Raw genomic sequence first — 18,991 nt, 5'->3', positions numbered from 1 at the left:
ATCAAGATTCACATTTGAGAAACCAGAAATACTACCATATGCAAAGTTCTCCAATTACCAATTGAGATTACTCAAGTTAGTCTAAATTGAGCACCAACATTTTTCAGAGCTTGTCATGATGGGAGAGGTTCTTTCCACACACACATATATCTATTAGAAGTTGAGCACACCAACATAAATGTGTTTAAATTTGGAGTTACAGAGATTTACAGGCTTATTTGAATTAGACAGATATAGGATTTGACAATTACAAAAAGGGTAGTTTAAGAATATAAAAAATATGTGACATCCACACCAACATCCTAGTTCGCTTTATATAATAGTATAGATATATGAAAATTTTCAAGTGTACAAAATTTGATTATAGAATTAGATATAACTCTTTAACATAAGGTGAGATTGATTATAATGTGTGGTTCCCATCTCATGTGAGAATGTTATGTCTAATTATGTGAATAAATTTTGTGCACGTATGATAAGTAATTTGTATATGAACAATAAGTGAATGGCCAAGAAGAAGAAGAACTGAGACTAAGAAAATAAAAGAGTTTTGGGATAATAATTCTCTATATCTTTATTCCATAGTTCTCAGGCTATTTATAAGCCAAATGAGAACTCCACCCACAGGAAATTAATAACTTGAAACAATAATAATGCAGAGGGTTGTGGCATAGAACGTGGAAGAGATTACAACCATTTATTGAAAACAAACTACAACTAAATCCTATTCTTGAGGCAGAGGTTGCTATTCTCATGCATGGCCTATTCTTATGACAAAATAATGAACATATCACTCCTTCCCCCTTACATTATCCTTGTCCGCAAGGATAAAATCAGGGTAAGTCTTCAAAAAACGCAAATGATTCTCCCAAGTAGCGTCTTCAATGGGTGCACCACCCATTTAACCAAAATCTCGGTCTTTGGTCGGTAAAGCCCTTTTTGGATGACACGGGTGTCCAACACTACTTTAGGTTAAGGAAGAATCTCAGATGCGTCGGATATGGGTGGCAGGTGGGTGGAAGCAGTGGTGACTGGTCCGATGTGCTGCTTTAAGACACTCACATGAAAAATGTCATGGATTTGGGAACCAACCGGTAACTCGAGCTTGTAAGCCACAGGTCCGACTCGGGCAAGGATCTTATAAAGGCCAAAGAATCAAGGTGAGAGCTTCATAGAGCCGTGGAAGGCGATTGTCTTTTGCCTGTACGGCTGAAGTTTGAGGTACACGCAATCACCAACCTCGAAAACAATTTCCCGACGATGTTGGTCAGCTTGTGACTTCATACGGTCATGGGCGATAGCCAGATTTCGACGTAAGAGATTGAGAATGTCATCACTGCTACGTAAAAGGTCATCCACGGCTTGAACTTTTGTTGTGCCAGGAATGTAGGAAAGTAGAGTTGGTGGAGGTTGACCATACACAGCGTCAAAAGGGGAAATTTTTGTGGATGAATGGATGGAAGTATTATAATTATATTCAGCCCATACAACCTATCCAGTCCATTTTTTTGGCTAGTCATGCGTAAAGCACCAGAGGTATTGCTCGAGTGTGCAATTAATTACTTTCATTTGGCCGTCGATTTGGGGATGATAACTAGAGCTCATACACAGAACTGTACCCTGCAAGTGAAATAAATTTTTCCAAAATGAGCTGATAAAAACTTTATCACAATCACTTACAATGGATGCGGGTATGCCGTGAAGTCGGACAATTTGGTTAAGAAAGACTTCGGCCATGGTGAGAGCGGTAAATGGGTGCTTGAGTGGAATAAAGTGTGCATATTTGGTCAAGCGATCGACCACCACCTTGATGACAGTTTTGCCGTGTGACAGTGGTAAACCTTCCACAAAATCCATGGAAATATCAGCCCAAACTTTATCGGGGATGGCAGCGGTTGTAGTAAATCGGCGTGACGTGAATAATCAGATTTGTATCGTTGACAAATATCACAATTTTTGATGAAGTCTTTAACCATGGTACGCATGTCAAGCCAACTAAAGCTGGCGTGGATACAGCTCAATATTTTATGATAGCCAACGTGTCCACCCACCGATGAGGAGTGATGTGTGGATAATATGGGAGGGCATAGTGGCGAGAAGGGACTCAAATAGATACATCCATTTTTTAAGAGCACTCCATCACGTAAGGAATACTGTGGCTGAAGATATGATGGTAATGAGCCTAACAACTGGCTATAGAATGGATCGATGTCGACCTCTTTCTGGAGTGTGGTTGTAGACGCGCCCGCGAGGGGCCTTCGCCACAGTTCGGACTCGATTTGTGTCACGGTTCTTAATCTTGAACTAAAGAGTCCAAATCTGGCAAATCGTTTTGAGAAAACAGATTTTTGAAAAGAAGTGCCAAACATGGACTGCTTTGCCAGATACAGAGTCGCCACCTAAATATTTTTTTATGGGGGAATTTAGGAAACCCTGACTCGGTGCCGAAGGCCACATGTCCGTCATCACCAGAGTTGTCTCGGCTCGGGAGCTAGGGTACGATTGGGGAAGGTCAGCTATGAGCACCCCCTCTTGCCCGGTCCCAAGACCGGCCTCTACTAATCATGATATCCGTTTTTTGAAAACTTTATGTGTTCTTATTCCAATTATTAGCCTAGAATTACTATGTTATGCGCGCAGCAAATAAGTATAGACTAGATTGCCTAATTTGGAAATAAGCATTGCATATCCGTTTGTTTTAGAAAACACTTTGGAATTTGCTACTTGCAAGTAGGCTAAAATACGGATTACAACGAGTTTCTCCAACTCAAACAATCTAACATTCACCCACAGGCATTCAAACAATTTATCACATAAGCATTTAGCCGCATGGCAAGCATACTGTCATGGTAGCATTCACACGCATGCGAGATGCTAAAACATAAATACTTACATTGTACTCCGTGCCAAAACAATAAACTAGTTAGCAAACATGCGTGTCCTAGCCCATGTCAAGTTGACTAATGCAACATATGCAAGATGCAATTAGAGTAGGCTCGGCTAACCTAAATATGGCATGTGAAATGCAACCAATTGATTCACGTGTTCAATTTGGAATTTGAAATACAAATGCAGTTAGCATGATGTACCGAGCCTAATGCATGCAATACAAATGCATGAATGCACGCATGCATAGCATAAGGTATGCTAATTTCAAAAATGCCCTAATCTACCATCATAAGCAGGTAAATAAAAGGGAAGAAAGAAATGGGGATTGGAAGACATACACACACTCACCCACACTTATTACAGATTTGCCCTCGCTCGGAGGGTACAAATAAAAATTACAGTCCAAATAATAAGCAAATAAAATTATTACAGGATTTCTAATTTGCTTAATAGGAAGAATGCAAAAAAGAAAGGAAAGGGATGGTCGCAGCCTCTGCCTCGGGATGCGCGAATGATGCATGCTCGAAACCCGGCTCGCCTGGAAAACCTGTACCACATCACTGCCACCTCTGTTTATACTGCCCTGCTTCTCTAAAAATTTCCAAAGCCCTAGGACAGGTTCCTTGCATGCTGCAGAGTACCACCGGCTAGGGGAAATTCCCACCGGCAGTGCACAATTTCCACCGGCCGCTTTTGGATCTATCGGCTGTAAACAGATTGCCGGCCGGCGCAGAATTATGCCGGTCGGCAAAAACCTCCTGCAGAAGACAGTTTTGACAGCAAACAGAGGACAGACAGTATGGCATGGGATTTCAGGCACATGTAAGCATGGTCATGCTTCCTATCATGCTTTGAATTCAGGGAAGCATGGCCCTCGATCCTCGAGCCATCAATGGTGCATGATAGCCTAAGGGATCAAGTTTGCCACTTGATGTAAAGATGCATGCAACATACAAATGAGGACCAAGGCCTTATCATGTCGAAGCCAAAGGCCCCGGCGACCGAAAGTTAAGGCACGTTACATCACTTATGGTATGAACGCCCCTTAACCTTCAACACTTGGTTTGACACCCCAAACCAAGTAGTGCAATGCATGTTATGCAAACGTGGCTCAAAATGCAACAATGAGATGGAAATGCAAAGCATGCCAAATGTTATGTAACTAGTATGGCAAGTATGCAATGCTAGGCATGCGAAATGCAATGCGAATACGAACAATTTAAGCAATGGGACCAAAATATTACAACACTTAATGAAGCAATCATGCAATGGTCATGAGACAAGCATGCAAGGGGGCCTCAAACCATAAAGGGGCAGACCTTAATCCACCCCAAAACAGTGGCCAAAAGTGCCTAAAAGGGTAGACAAAAACCTATGCCAACAAGCAATCTAATGGTCCCAAGGCTAAGGCACGAAAAGGGCCACTTCACTTCCAACAACAAGACCAATCATGGCATGATTTAGACAAGTAAAAAACAGAATTTTTACAGGCAAAATAGGACTCCAAACCCTCCTAATATGGCAGCATAAAGTGGCTCCAAAGAGGTGTGTGCATCAAGGCTCATATCTAGGCATAAAAGGGCACACCCTCAAGGCATGGAAGAGGTCACAAATGCAAGCATACAAGCATGATTTATGGACTGAAATGAGGTCCTAAATGATGCCAAATCATGAGGATGATCATAGTTATGCATCCTAGAGGTCAAAATGCTCAAAGCTTACAAGCCAAAACATAAAGAGACGACATCAAACTATGCAAGCATGGCTGAAATGAAGGGCCAACAGACCTTAAACATGGTAAGACAATGCCAAAACCTTCATGAAACTAAGCCTACACATGCAAGAATCATGGCCTAAACACAAGGTGCCTTTCTAGGCCAAAAGGAGCAATGCAAAGCAAGTACTTTAAGCATGCAAAGAGATATAAATCCGACCAAAAATAGAGATTACATATGACCTAAAAACACCTAAAAAGTTCTGAAATAAGGCAAAAATCAAGCAAGCATACATGTTACCCTTTAAGCCAAAATGCAAGAAAATAAGACAATGAAGGGAGAGGGGTGTCCCTCCCCTATGCAAGACTTCAAACCACCTTCCTTATCACTGAAAATCAACTGGTTTTTAGTGGTGAAAAGACCAACACACTCAAGCAAACAAGGCCTCACAAGGGAAGCACAAAACGGACCAAATAAAGCCTAATAAGGTGAGTTTGCACTCAAACCACAAAACAACCTTAATGAAAGTTCTAAAGCATGAAAATGTAAGCTTTTTTATGTTATACACAAAAGCTAAATCAGCAAGCAAGATAGGTAAAAAGCTATTGCAAGTTTGGGGAATCTAAAGTAAAGTGCTCACCCTTGAAGATCCTTTGAAGAACAAATGGTCCAACCCTCTTCTTTTGATCAAAATCAGTCCAAAAACTCAAGAATCAACCCCCCAAGTCCTTCAATCTCGGAGCTAGGTGTAATAGTGTGTGTATTAGTGCAAAAGTAAGGTAAAAGCACACTTTTAGGCCAAGAAACACACACAAAGGAGGAGAGAGAGGGAGATATAGAGATAGGGTGTATCTATCTATGGAAGCTCTGGTTTTTGCCTTCAAAGTTTCTAACCTAGAGCCAAGAGGAGGCTTGTCCTCTTATAGAACTCCCTCTTGCAAAGCTTATACAACAAGCTTGCTTAGAGGGAGATCCCTCCATACAAGTGTATGGAGGGAGGCAGAGTTGGTGCCAGCTATCATAGCTGGCACAAAATATCTACATAAAGTAGATGAACAGTGGTCGGCTGCCCAAAAATGTCATTTTGACAAAAAAGAGTGCCGACCGGCAACAAAATGTGCCGACCGGCAGAAAAGATTGCCGATGGAAGCAAAAACCAGCCGGTGGCCTCTAGCCACTGCCGGTGGTGTGTGGGGATGTCTCACAAGGCATTCCCTCCCCTTCCAAGGCAAAACACAAGTGTTTGGTGTGAAACCAGACACTAAACAGTCAAGTTCGGAGATCCTGAGGCAAGGCGCGTAGCCGAGACCTCCGGGAACTCCAAACGAACACAAACATGGATAATCACCGAGTGTTCAAACGGTGACGTCCAAGTCTTGAGGACGGTCAAAAATGGGGTGTCTACAGTTGCCCCTCTTTGACAGAACTCGAAAGTCATAACAATGACGGGAGTGAATGTCAAAGCCCAGAGACGACCCATTTTTGACAAGGCCGAAGACTCAGACAAACATGCAAGACAATCAAGATATGCGCCCGGAGGCAGGGGCAAAATGCAAGACAATGCAGAGAGCCGGACATAACTTATGATCATGCAAAGAAAGTTGTAATGAAGCACACATGCGACAATTTTAAGCTAGCACTCACCAAACCACACTACAATGCAGAAGGGATGTAAGAGAATCATGTAATTCTCAATACGTCTCACTCGGAGGATATAATACCTGTGCGGCTCGTCTGGTTGCACCAGCCTCAAATGAACCGTACATACAATATTGTGCCTGCAAAGAAAACAAACTTAACAGGTACAATATTGTTAGGAACATACATAATAGTATACTCGGAATGCGTGACAACGCAAAGCAAGTGGGGAGCATAACAATGCTGTGAAGGTACAGATGTGTAAGTGGAACATGCGGTCTACGCAGGCAATGAAATTGATCATAAGCACGCGGTCTACGCTGGCAGTGAAATTGAACATAAGCATGCGGTCTACGCAAGTCGAAACATGCGGTCTACGCAAGTAATGAAATTGAACAATTATGCGGTCTACGCAAGCAATACATGCGGTCTACGCAAGTAATGAAATTAACATGCGGTCTACGCAAGCAAAACATGCGGTCTACGCAGGTAATGAAATTGATTAATCATGCGGTCTACGCAAGCAAAACATGCGGTCTACGTAAGTAATGAAATTGATTAATCATGCGGTCTACGCAAGCAAAACATGCGGTCTACGCAGGTAATGGAATTGATTAATCATGCGGTCTACGCAAGCAAAACATGCGGTCTACGCAGGTAATGGAATTGATTAAACATGCGGTCTACGCAAGTAATGAAATTAACATGCGGTCTACGCAAGCAAAACATGCGGTCTACGCAGGTAATGTAATTAACATGCGGTCTACGCAGGTAATAAAATTGATTACAAACATGCGGTCTACGCAGGTAATGTAATTAACATGCGGTCTACGCAAGTAAAGAAAGTGATTACAAACATGCGGTCTACGCAGGTAATGTAATTAACATGCGGTCTACACAAGTAATAAAATTGATTACAAACATGCGGTCTACGCAGGTAATGTAATTAACATGCGGTCTACGCAAGTAAAGAAAGTGATTACAAACATGCGGTCTACGCAGGTAATGTAATTAACATGCGGTCTACGCAAGTAATAAAATTGATTACAAACATGCGGTCTACGCAGGTAATGTAATTAACATGCGGTCTACGCAAGTAATGAAAGTGATTACAAACATGCGGTCTACGCAGGTAATGTAATTAACATGCGGTCTACGCAAGTAAAGAAAGTGATTACAAACATGTGGTCTACGCAGGTAATGTAATTAACATGCGGTCTACGCAAGTAAAGAAAGTGATTACAAACATGCGGTCTACGCAGGTAATGTAATTAACATGCGGTCTACGCAAGTAATAAAATTGATTACAAACATGCGGTCTACGCAAGTAATGTAATTAACATGCTGTCTACGCAAGTAAAGAAAGTGATTACAAACATGTGGTCTACGCAGGTAATGTAATTAACATGCGGTCTACGCAAGTAAAGAAAGTGATTACAAACATGCGGTCTACGCAGGTAATGTAATTAACATGCGGTCTACGCAAGTAATAAAATTGATTACAAACATGCGGTCTACGCAGGTAATGTAATTAACATGCTTGAACATATGTGAGTGAGGACATATCATTCATAATGCAGGGATGTAAAACACTGTAACTCAGCGCAATCGAAGCGATTTGTGGGAATCCTCAAGACATGAAAAGGATACGGGAAGGAACGTTCTTCGTACGTATCGAGCATCATTGGCAGAGGTCGTGGCCTGAGGTCAACTCGAAGGTCCATGTTTCAAAAGCGTACTCCCCCGTGGGGTCTCAAGTAGCGAAGGTGCGAAACCATGTCGTTGACCCGAATCAAAGGCATGGAGGGCGCGTTGTCCGCAAAGGGAATTTTACTGGTATCCATTCCGACACTCGGCTACCCTGTCATTCTATGTTTTACTTTCCTTTTTACTAGTAGTTTAAGCACATTGCACTGCCTCGGGCAGGTTTTATTCTTTCTCAAAATTTACACATTTTGCAAATCACGTGACGGGAATGAAACAACCATTTTATTCAAAAGATGTTGTATTTGTAAGCTTCCTATGCATCGCATCGCAAGGTATCACACCACAATGTGAACGAAATTGAACTCATTTTGAACATCGAGTATTCGTATCGTAATAATCAGGCAGTGAACCGACTTACAACTCGATAAGCAAATATACAAAGGCATGATAGGACCAAACAAGCGTGAGTACAGCTCGATAGATAAATCAAAAACTCAAAAAGAGTGAAATACAACTCGATAAGCAAATGTTCAGAAACTCGACAAGCAGACAGGCGTGACTCCGCAAGAACCGACCACCGGGAGAGGGACCGGAGGTGGTGGAGTTCCCCAATCCCTAGCATAAACAGCTCAGGGAACCAGGAGGAAGCCCATCGGCCAGGGTCAGAGGCCACCGGCCGCAAGGAATGGCCATCGGCCAAAAATTTGTTCGGTCGGCAAAATATGATGGCCGGTCGGCAAAATATGATGGCCGGTCGGCAAAATGTTTGGCCGGCCGGCTATGAATGAGGGAATCACCAGAATGTTGACACCTGTCCTCCACCCAACCTTATCTCCTACAAGAGACCCCAACTTCATAGTTTTTCTCAATTCCACACTGATTTGCTCTGATGAAAGAGTTTCTTGCTCAAAATCTCACAGCTTGGATTGCTAGCTTGGATGGCTCAGAAAAGTTGAATTTCCGGGGTTTCGGCATAAATGCACTATTCACTTTAGGTCGTACCCCGTTGCACCTCCCGTTTCTTCAAGCTGCGGCAAGGTTTTGGAATCCAGTGACACATGTCTTTAGCTTCGCCGGGCAAGAGATATGTCCTACCTTTGAAGATTTCCGAGCCTTAATGGAGTCTGAGCGCGACGAGGAGCTCCTGCCCCAACTTAATTTTGGCCATGCCCAATCCTTGGGACGAATGTGTGGACTCAGCATGCGCGACGCTCGGTCTCTGATTTGCGACGGGATGCTGGACATTCCGAGTTTGACCAATCGATTTTTTGATGCTGGTGATCGCAACAACCATCACTGGCAAGGTTTCTGGTGACACGCCCTCTGTTTGTGCATGCTATCCCATTTTCTATTCGTCTCCGGCTCTGGAGGGGCTAGTGTCCGGCTGATTGAGGTTGCCTAGGGCTTGAAGGAGGGTAAGAGCTGCATTGCCATGACTCTGGCCGAGACGTTAATGGGCTTAGACGCCTTTTATCGTCATGAGACGACCAGATTAGCAGGGAGTCCACTACTACTACAGGTAATGTTTTCCACCCAATCTCGCATTTATGTATTGCTCACATCACTCGGCCCTCAAGCTCGGTTTTTTTTTTTTTTTTTTTTCACAAAACCCTATTCTCACTTTTCTCTCCTCGTACATCTCTCTATTCTTTAATCTCTCGTTTTTCATCCCTCCCCAGGTATGGTTGATGGACAAACTGCAGGTTGTGGACTCTTGTCCCGCATATTCGGCTCGTGGCTACTTCTTTCGGCACCGTCTAGTCAATGCCTTGGATGAGGGATGGTGGTTCGCTTGGATGTGCTGCTTGTCCGCAGACTGTATTGTTTGGCGGTGCCCTTGGCTGAACCTTCCGGCAATGAGTTATAATATGCCCCGGCAGACCGGGATTCAATTGGTTGGTCTCACTCACTGTGTATTCTACTTCCCATTTCGGATTCGATGCCAATTTGGCCATGATCAGACCTGCCCACCAGAGGGGATAGAGTATCCTGCTGCATTCCCAGCCCGAGGCGCACAGCTTGCTTGGCAGGCCACCGCGTGGAGGATGGGAGAACTCCTGGACCCCGCTCTTACTTTCAGTTGCACTTTGTCTGACGAGTGCGTGGATTGGCTCAACGAAGAAGCACAGATTGGGCCCAGCTTGGCATCAGAGGCTTCGACCAGCTCTGGGAGGGGGCGCAGGAACACCTGACTTGACTATGCCCCAGATTTATTGCTTTATTAGTACTTTCAAGTTTTCTTTATGAATGTAATAAAAAGCAACTTCGATTGTATGCAAGAGCAGGAGAACTCTGTTTTGAAATCAATGAAATTGAAGATTGTGGTACTGAAAATTTTCTGCTTTGGTCCAAAAATGGTCAAAGTTGTAAAAAGATTATTTGAACAAAGTCAGCTTATATTAAAACTTTTCAAAATCATTTTCGATGTGGATCAGAACTGGACATGCCTGAGATCTGTCACTGAGATGCACAACCCCAGATCCCTGCAACTGGAAAGTTTCCCCTAGTCTGAAGAGCACCGCAGCACTGCACAGCAACGGAAAGTTGCCCTTAGTCTGAAGAGCACTGCGCTGGAAGTTATAACCGAACCTTTGAATGCTGAATAGACAAAGATGGCCGAGACAACCGAATGGACAAAGTTGATCGGAGAAGTGTTATGGCTGAACTTCAAGATGAAGCTGCCTACGTATCCCTAAGATAGGAATCAAGCCTTACGTAGTTCAGGCTTAGGTTCACTCGGGTATTTTCACTCTCCTTTTGCGCTCTAACTTTTGCCAAAGCCGCCCTTTGCGGGTTTTCAGCCTCGCGAGCTCAGTTTTTATATTTTCTAATTTTTTGTGCTCTAACTTTTGCCTAGGTCGCCCTTTCGGGTTTTCGGCCTAGCGAGCCTCTCAAGGGTAATATTTCTTCAACTTGTCCAAGTTAATCGGTTGGGAGAACTCCAGGCCATCTAAGTCCATCAGAACCACAGCTCCACCTGACCAGATAGCTTTGATGATGTAGGGACCGGTCCAATTGGGTCTGAACTTGCTCCTTGGGTCGTGGATGGGAGCTCGGCTGTCCTTGAGCACCAAATCCCCTTCTTTTAGATTCCTGGACTTAACCTTCTTGTTGAAAGCCCGGGCAATTCTGCGCTGATAACTTTGAACGTGATACAGTGCTTTCAGCCTTCTCTCGTCAAAGAGCATGAGTTCCTCAAACCTGCTCTGCTGCCAATCTGCCTCAGCAATCTGACACTCAGCCAATACCCGTAAAGACGGAACTTCAATTTCGATAGGTAGAACGGCCTCCATTTCATAAACCAATGAATACGGAGTTGCTCCGGTAGAAGTTCTAATTGAGGTCCTGTAGCCCCACAGAGCAAATGGCAACTTATCTGGCCAATCCCGGTAGGTTTCCACCATCTTCCACAGTATATGCTTGATGTTCTTGTTGGCGGCCTCAACTGCTCCGTTGGTTTGCGGCCGGTATGTGGACGACTTATGAAAAGCCACGTTATATTTCTCCAACAAGTCAATCACTTCTTTCTTAAAGTGGGATCCATTATCCGAAATAATCTCCTTTGGCACCCTGTAGCGACAGATGATGTTGTTTCTGATGAACTTTGCGATGTGCGACGCCTTCAACACCGCATATGATTGGGCCTCGACCCACTTTGTGAAATAATCTATCGCTACCAGGATATACTCATGTCCATTCGACCCCTTCGGGGCAACAGCTCCGATCACATCAATTCTCCAAACGGAAAATGGCCATGGGGACGTCATGTTGTACAGCTTGGACGGTGGGATGTTCATACGGTTTGCATGGATCTGGCATTTGTGGCATCGCCGAACAAAACCGATACAATCTTCTTCCATGGTAGACCAGTAGTAGCCCTGTCTGAGGATCTTTCTGGCCAGCATTACTCCATTCATGTGCGCACCACACTCCCCTCCATGGATGGCCTCCATCAGGCGCTTCGACTCTTCGGCTTCCACACAGAGCTTATGCATCCCCAGATGACCTCTCTTATACAGCTTATCCCCGCAAATGATGAACTGAACAGCCATTCTTCTGATTGCCCTCTTATCCTTGGCATTTGCCCCTAGTGGATACGCCTCCTTTTCCAAGAAGTTCCAAATATCTTAATATCAGGGGTTGTCGTCATGAGCCTCATCTATGGCGGAAATTGACTCGTATGCTGGCGCAAACTTCTGATCAATAATGACTGGACGCATCCGGACTCCGGACGGGATGTCTATCATGGAAGATAGAATTGCTAGTGAATCTGCGAACCTGTTGTTTTCTCTTACTAGGTGGGTGAAATTTAGCTTCTCAAACCGAGGAATTAACAAATCCAAGGTTTGGTGGTAAATTATCATCCTTTCCTCTTTAACTTTCCAGTCTCCTTTTGTTTGGGATACAACAAGGTTCGAGTCCCCAATGACGTCCAACCGTCTTGCCCCTAGTTCTAGGGCTGCTTCTAGGCCAGTAATACATGCCTCATATTCTGCTTCATTGTTCGAGACTTTGAACCGGAGCTTGAATGCTAAAGGGATACGGGAATCGTCAGGCGCTATGAGCAACACCCCTATCCCATACCCATACTGGTTTGACGCTCCGTCAAAGTACATCGTCCAAGTTTCATCTTCGATGTGCAGAATGGCTTCATCTGGGAATAGGTACTCAACCGCTTCATCCCCCTCAACCGGGTGGTCGGCAAGGAACTCCGCTACCGCTCTTCCTTTTACTGACTTGCGTGTTACATACTTCAAATCAAATTCAGAGAGCAACAGCAGCCAACGAGCTAGCCTACCCGTAAGTGCCGGTTTCTTGAAAAGATATTTGATGGGATTCAAGCGTGAAACCAACATTACAGAATGAGCTAACAAGTAGTGCCGCAGCTTCCTGGTAGCCCATACCAAGGCCAAGCAAGCCTTCTCTAGCGGAGTGTAGCGGGTCTCGTAATCCAGCATCTTCTTGCTCAGATAGTAGATGGCCCTTTCCACTTTGTCTTCTGACTCTTGTGCGAGCATGCAGCCCATGGTAGTCTCAGTTACTGAAAGATACAATATCAACGGTCTCCCCGGCTCTGGTGGTGACAACACGGGCGGGTTCTGTAGGTACTCTTTGATCTGTTCAAAAGCTGCTTGACATCGGCCGTCCCATTGGAACTTCTTTCCTTTCTTCAGGAGACCAAAAAGTGGTTCACAAGTCAAGGTTAATTTAGAGATAAACCGTCTTATGAATTGCACCTTACCCAGAAAGCCTCGCACCTCCTTTTCAGTCATTGGTGGCGACATTTCCAAGATGGCCTTGATTTTGGAAGGGTCGACCTCGATGCCCCTTTGTGTAATCAGAAACCCTAGCATTTTCCCGGCTATAACACCGAATGTACACTTCTGGGGATTCAACCGCAGCCGAAACTCTCTGATCCTTTGGAAGAACTTTTGTAAGGCGGTGTAGTGGCCCTCTCTTTCTTTGGACTTGACAATCATGTCGTCTACGTACACCTCGACCTCTTTATGGATCATGTCATGCAAGATCGTGGTTGCTGCTCGTTGATAAGTAGCTCCGGCGTTCTTCAACCCAAATGCCATCACTCTATAACAATATGTACCCCACGGGGTAGTGAATGCAGTCTTCTCCCGGTCTTCGGATGCCATTACTATCTGATTATAGCCTGAGAAGCCATCCATAAACGAAAGCAAGGCGTGTCCTGCCGTGAAATCTACCAATTCATCAATGTGCGGCAAGGGAAAGTCGTCCTTCGGACTGGCCCTGTTCAAATCTCTGAAGTCTACACAGACCCGAATTCTGCCATCCTTCTTCGGCACCGGAACAATGTTGGCCAACCAAGTCGGGTATTCGGATACCAGCAGGAAGCCTGCATCGATTTGCTTGGTGACCTCTTCCTTGATCTTAATGGCCCAATCAGGGCGGATCCTTCTAAGCTTCTGCTTGACAGGTTGGGCCTCGGGATCAAGAGGGATCCGGTGCTGTACAATCTCCGGATCGATTCCAGGCATGTCTTCGTAGGACCACGCGAAAACATCTTTGAAATCTTTTAATAAAGCGACTAAACGCTCGCGTTCCTCTGAAGACAACGTGGACCCGATCTGGACCAGCCGCGGGTCCTTCTCAGTACCAACATTCACGGTAGTGATTTCATCCATTAAGGGTTTAACAAATCTTTCCTGCTCTTGATCAATTAACCGTTGCAAAACCGGAGGAATTTTTTCCTCGTCGTTTTCATCAAAATTTTGAAAATCCTGATTTAAGCAATAAATCAAAGGCACAGAAAAATACTCAGAAACCACATCCACGTCGTTCTCATTAAACACTTCCAAGCCATCTGATTCTTCTGTTACAACAGACTCAAAAGAGAAAGAAAATGACGACCTAGACAGGACTGTGGCATCTGGGTTATCATCCCCAGGAATACCGGACTCAGACTCAGTCGAGCTGGAACCTGATTCCGACTCACAGGACTCGGTGGAATCAGATTCCGGCTCACTACCTGACCCGGTGCTGCTGGACGAAAATCCTTCTTTGTACCGCCAAACGAGAGAGGGTGCGATGGATGCATCCAAAATAGTTGTTGGTAGGCTCGCAGCCGTTTCGTTCCCGATCACACATACTGAGGAGCTATCCCCCAAGCACTTTTGTTCGATCGGAGGATCTGAAAGCAGACATGCCAGCGCTGCCCCCATTTTATTTTCAGCGTCCTCAGACTGCACTTCCTTACTTTGTTCAGCCTCAACCGATAGGTTTCCCTCCCCTTCGATGTTGTCATTCTCAGGTAGCTGCAGGTCAAAGAAGATCTCGAAACCTGGCACGCGTTTCTTTTCCGCGTTCAACCATGGCTCTGGGAAGCCACAAAACGGAAAGTCCTCCCCCTCCCGGACGAAGCGTCCGTTTAGGGTACCCCGAATGGGCCTATGCATCAACTCGAAAGGCTTCCCGGCCTTCTTTGCTCTGGCTCTTCCGGCCATTTCCTTTCCTTTCCTTATCCAGTCCTCTTTGGTGGGTAGATAACCCAGTCCAAAGGCATGAGGGTTGTGCGGCACTTCGGCCAATGCTGCGACGCCTTTCTGGCCGCTCTTGTCCAATCCCATCCCGGGGATATGTTGGAGCTTGTTCATGAGATAGACTGCCTGAGCACTGACATATACCCCTTCACTAGCAGCCATAATGTCCTGAACAACCCGAGCCTCAGCCAAGGTAAAACCCGATATGAACACATCTTCCATACCGTGTTCAATTTCTAGAACAGGCGTGGATACTTCTGGCGGCGGATGAATCGATGAGTTTCCGAAGACGATGGCTACTCCCTTCCCATAGGGGTATTTCACCACTTGATGTAGGGTGGAGGAGACTGCCTTTGCCTAATGCAGCCACGGCCGCCCTAAAAGCAAGTTGGAAGTTGCAGGAACCTCCAAAACATGGAAATCTATCCCATGCTGTCCCGGCCCAACCTTTGTTTGAATCTTAACTGTTCCCATTATTTCCCGGCTTGTGTTGTCATACGCCCGAATCACTTGGGCCGTTGGCACAAAATCCGCGACTTTCAAACCGATCGCATAAGCTGTCCTTGCCGGGCAGACGTTGATGGCGGACCCCGTGTCAACGAGCACCACGGGTATCCATTTATCTCTGCACTCCATAGAGATGTAGAGTGGCTTGTTATGGTTCGCACCCTCGGGTGGCAGTTCTTTGTCAGAAAAACTCAATGCCGGGGAACTTCCTCCCGAAAAGACTAAGCCCACCAGCTGTTCGGGCGTGGTGTCTATAGAAAGCTTGGCTTTGTCCATGGCTGAAAGGACAGCCTGTCTATGTTCTCGAGAAGCCATATGCAGTCCCCAGATGGAGATGTATGCTTGTATCTTTTTCAATTGTCTCAATACGGCCTCGTCTTCGAGTTGCTTTTCCTTTTGCTTCTCTGCTTCCTTATCTTTTCCAGACGCCTCCGGTTGATCTAGGTGTGGAGGTTTGAAATACCATCCACTCCTAGTCATGTGATCGACTTCGCCGATATACCAGGTATCATCTGGTTGGTTACCTTCCCAATCCTCGTCCGTGTGGGCAAGACATAGATCGTCGTCTTCCCACCACATACCATCTGCAGCTGACAGGCATCTGTCTGGTTCTGGCATAACTGTCCCGATACTTGCAGTACCTTTTATTCCTATGCTCACAGCATTCTCCATTTCCGTACTTGTGGCAGTCTCAACCCCCACGTGGGCTTTTTCCTTTCTGATCCTCTCAGAATCTTCGAATCTTTCCTGTTCTGATTGTGTCAATGCAGTAGATTGTTCAATGATCCCTGTACTCAAAATGTTCCACTCCCGAGCGAAACTCTCGACGCCGGCGCTCTTCGGTGATGTATTCTGCTTTTCAACCATCCCGGCTGTTATTGACATTTCTGCCCCTGCCGGGCCTTGTTCTGACTGAAACCCTCCTACCACATCTGGCTGATCGTCCAACCATCCCGTGGCCTCCGTCGATTCTTCATAATCGAACCAGTTGATGGCTGAGTCTTCTGGATCTTGGTTATCGTAAAACTGGAACTTGGCAAGATCCTTTTCCACGGCTGCCAAATCATCCGTTCCCTGTCCTGGACTATCCCCTTGGATTGCACACAGCTCTCCCCCGGCTGGAAATTCGACATCTGGTCTATTCTGGCCCACTGGTGAAATGTAGTCACTCGGATTGTAAGCGTTCCCAACATCACTCCCAGATTCCGCAGACTCTGGCTCAATAACCCCCTTCTCCTTTGGAGTCTTCTCTCTCCTGTTTTCGATGGTCACCACCACTGGCTTGGGTTGGGTTATGGAGACGTCCATCATGCACAAATCGGCGCAATCAGGAAGGAAAACCTCCGACTTAGGCAGGTAGGAGGGTGTGATATAGATACTAGGATCGTAGGACGTGACCCCAGTGTGGATGAAATTGATTCTTTTGGGTAGTGGAGCTTGGTTATGTGTGGGGAGAGGATTTGTAGTAACATTGGGTTTCTCAGGAGGTAAAATCACCCCATTATCAATGAGATCTTGAATCTCATGACGCAACCGAAAGCACAGGTCGGTGTCGTGACCGTGCTGCTGGTGGAACGCACAATACTTGGCTGGATTGTGGGCAGCGGGGAGTTTTTCCGGTAAGGGCCGCGGCTCTAGGGGCTTCAGATGCCCTTTTCTGATCAAAACCCCCAAAGCTTTGGACAGGGGCATATAAAGTGGAGCGAAGGTTCTGGTATTTTTTGGAGGGTATTTGGCTGTTTGTGGGTTGCTTCCGGACGCACCGAAGAATGGTGTGGCTGCCATAGTTCTCGGGGAAGGATTGGTGGTGACCATACTCACTTCGGAGGTCCTGGTAGTTGTAGCGCCACTCGGGCCTGCATTAGTATTACGATTGAAATTTCTGCGGGGTTGCTCCCGGTCGTTATCAATCAGGCCTTGTTTTAAGGCATCCTCGATCTGCACCCCCATTTCATGCAGATCAGCAAAGGTAGGGAAGGGGATTACAATCATCTTTTGCTGTGAAAACCCATCTTTTAATTATTCTTTAAAGAAAATTTATTAATTAATTTTGTCTACAGTCTATTTGAATTATACATTAGTGTAAAAGTTAGTTTAAATTGACTCAAATCAATCACTAACAAGACATTATTAAGAATAATAATTTTGTGGGTGTTCAATATTTGTTATTTATAAATTATTTTAATTATGATTCAATATAATAACTATTCTTACTAAATACCTTAGTTAAAAATCTTAGTGCGTCAATTTTCAAAAACCCACACAAAAAAAAAAAAAAAATACAAACAAACAAACAAACCATGGGCAAACAACCCATAGTTCCTACCAAACCCACCATCCTTTATAAAATTTAGGGAAGAACTTATAAAAATTAGAGAAAGTTTGCTCTTAGAAATTGGAGAAAGGGAATGGAATGTTTTTGAGGAAATAAAATAATGGAAAGAATGAGAGGGAGAGAGAGATGTCTTCAATATTTATATGCATGCAAGCCTTCCTTGTGCATGCAAGCATCCGGTGAGAAAGAAAAAAAAAAAAAAAAAAAAAAAAAAAAAAAGAGAGAAATCCCCAAAGCCACCAAGCTTGGTGTTAGGAGAGGAAGAAGAGTAGGAGATTAAAGAAGCCAAAATTCTCCACCATTTTGTCACTCTATTACTAAGTAAGAAAACCCTCTCAACCCTCTCATTTTGTTTTTATATAATTGAAATTTTTCAGATTACGTACATTTGATACATTGTCTGAAACTGTGTTGAGAATAATCTGTCTTGAATCTGCCAGCATGTTACCCGAATTTTTAGACAATTTTATACTCAGAATTTCGAGATGATCTCTTCTATAAAGTTATTGATAATGATGTCTAGTTTATCTAGAAATTTTTGGAAATAATTTTTGAGCTTTCTACGAATTTATACAAATTTTTAACTAAATCTGAAACTGTGTTGAGAATAATCTATCTTGAATCTGCTAGCATGTTACCCGAATTTTTAGACAATTTTATACTCAAAATTTCGAGATGATTTCTTCTACAAAGCTGTTGATAATGATGTCTAGTTTATCCAGAAATTTTTGGAAATAATTTTTGATCTTTCTACGAATTTATACAAATTTTTAACTAAATCTGAAACTGTGTTGAGAATAATCTGTCTTGAATCTGCCAGCATGTTACCCGAATTTTTAGACAATTTTATACTCACAATTTCGAGATGATTTCTTCTACAAAGCTGTTGATAATTATGTCTAGTTTATCCAGAAATTTTTGGAAACAAATTTTGAGCTTTCTACAAATTTATACAAATTTTTAACTAAATCTGAAACTGTGTTGAGAATAATCTGTCTTGAATCTGCCAGCATGTTACCCGAAGTTTTAGACAATTTTATACTCAAAATTTCGAGATGATTTCTTCTAAAAAGCTGTTGATAATGATGTCTAGTTTATCCAGAAATGTTTGAAAACAATTTTTGAGCTTTATACGAATTTATAAAAATTTTTAACTAAATCTAAAACTGTGTTGAGAATAATCTATC

This window comes from Camellia sinensis, chromosome 14, assembly GCF_055761805.1.
Source record: "Camellia sinensis isolate YWXY chromosome 14, ASM5576180v1, whole genome shotgun sequence".
Classification (NCBI taxonomy): Eukaryota; Viridiplantae; Streptophyta; class Magnoliopsida; order Ericales; family Theaceae; genus Camellia; species Camellia sinensis.
Note: the sequence above shows the minus strand (reverse complement) of the source record.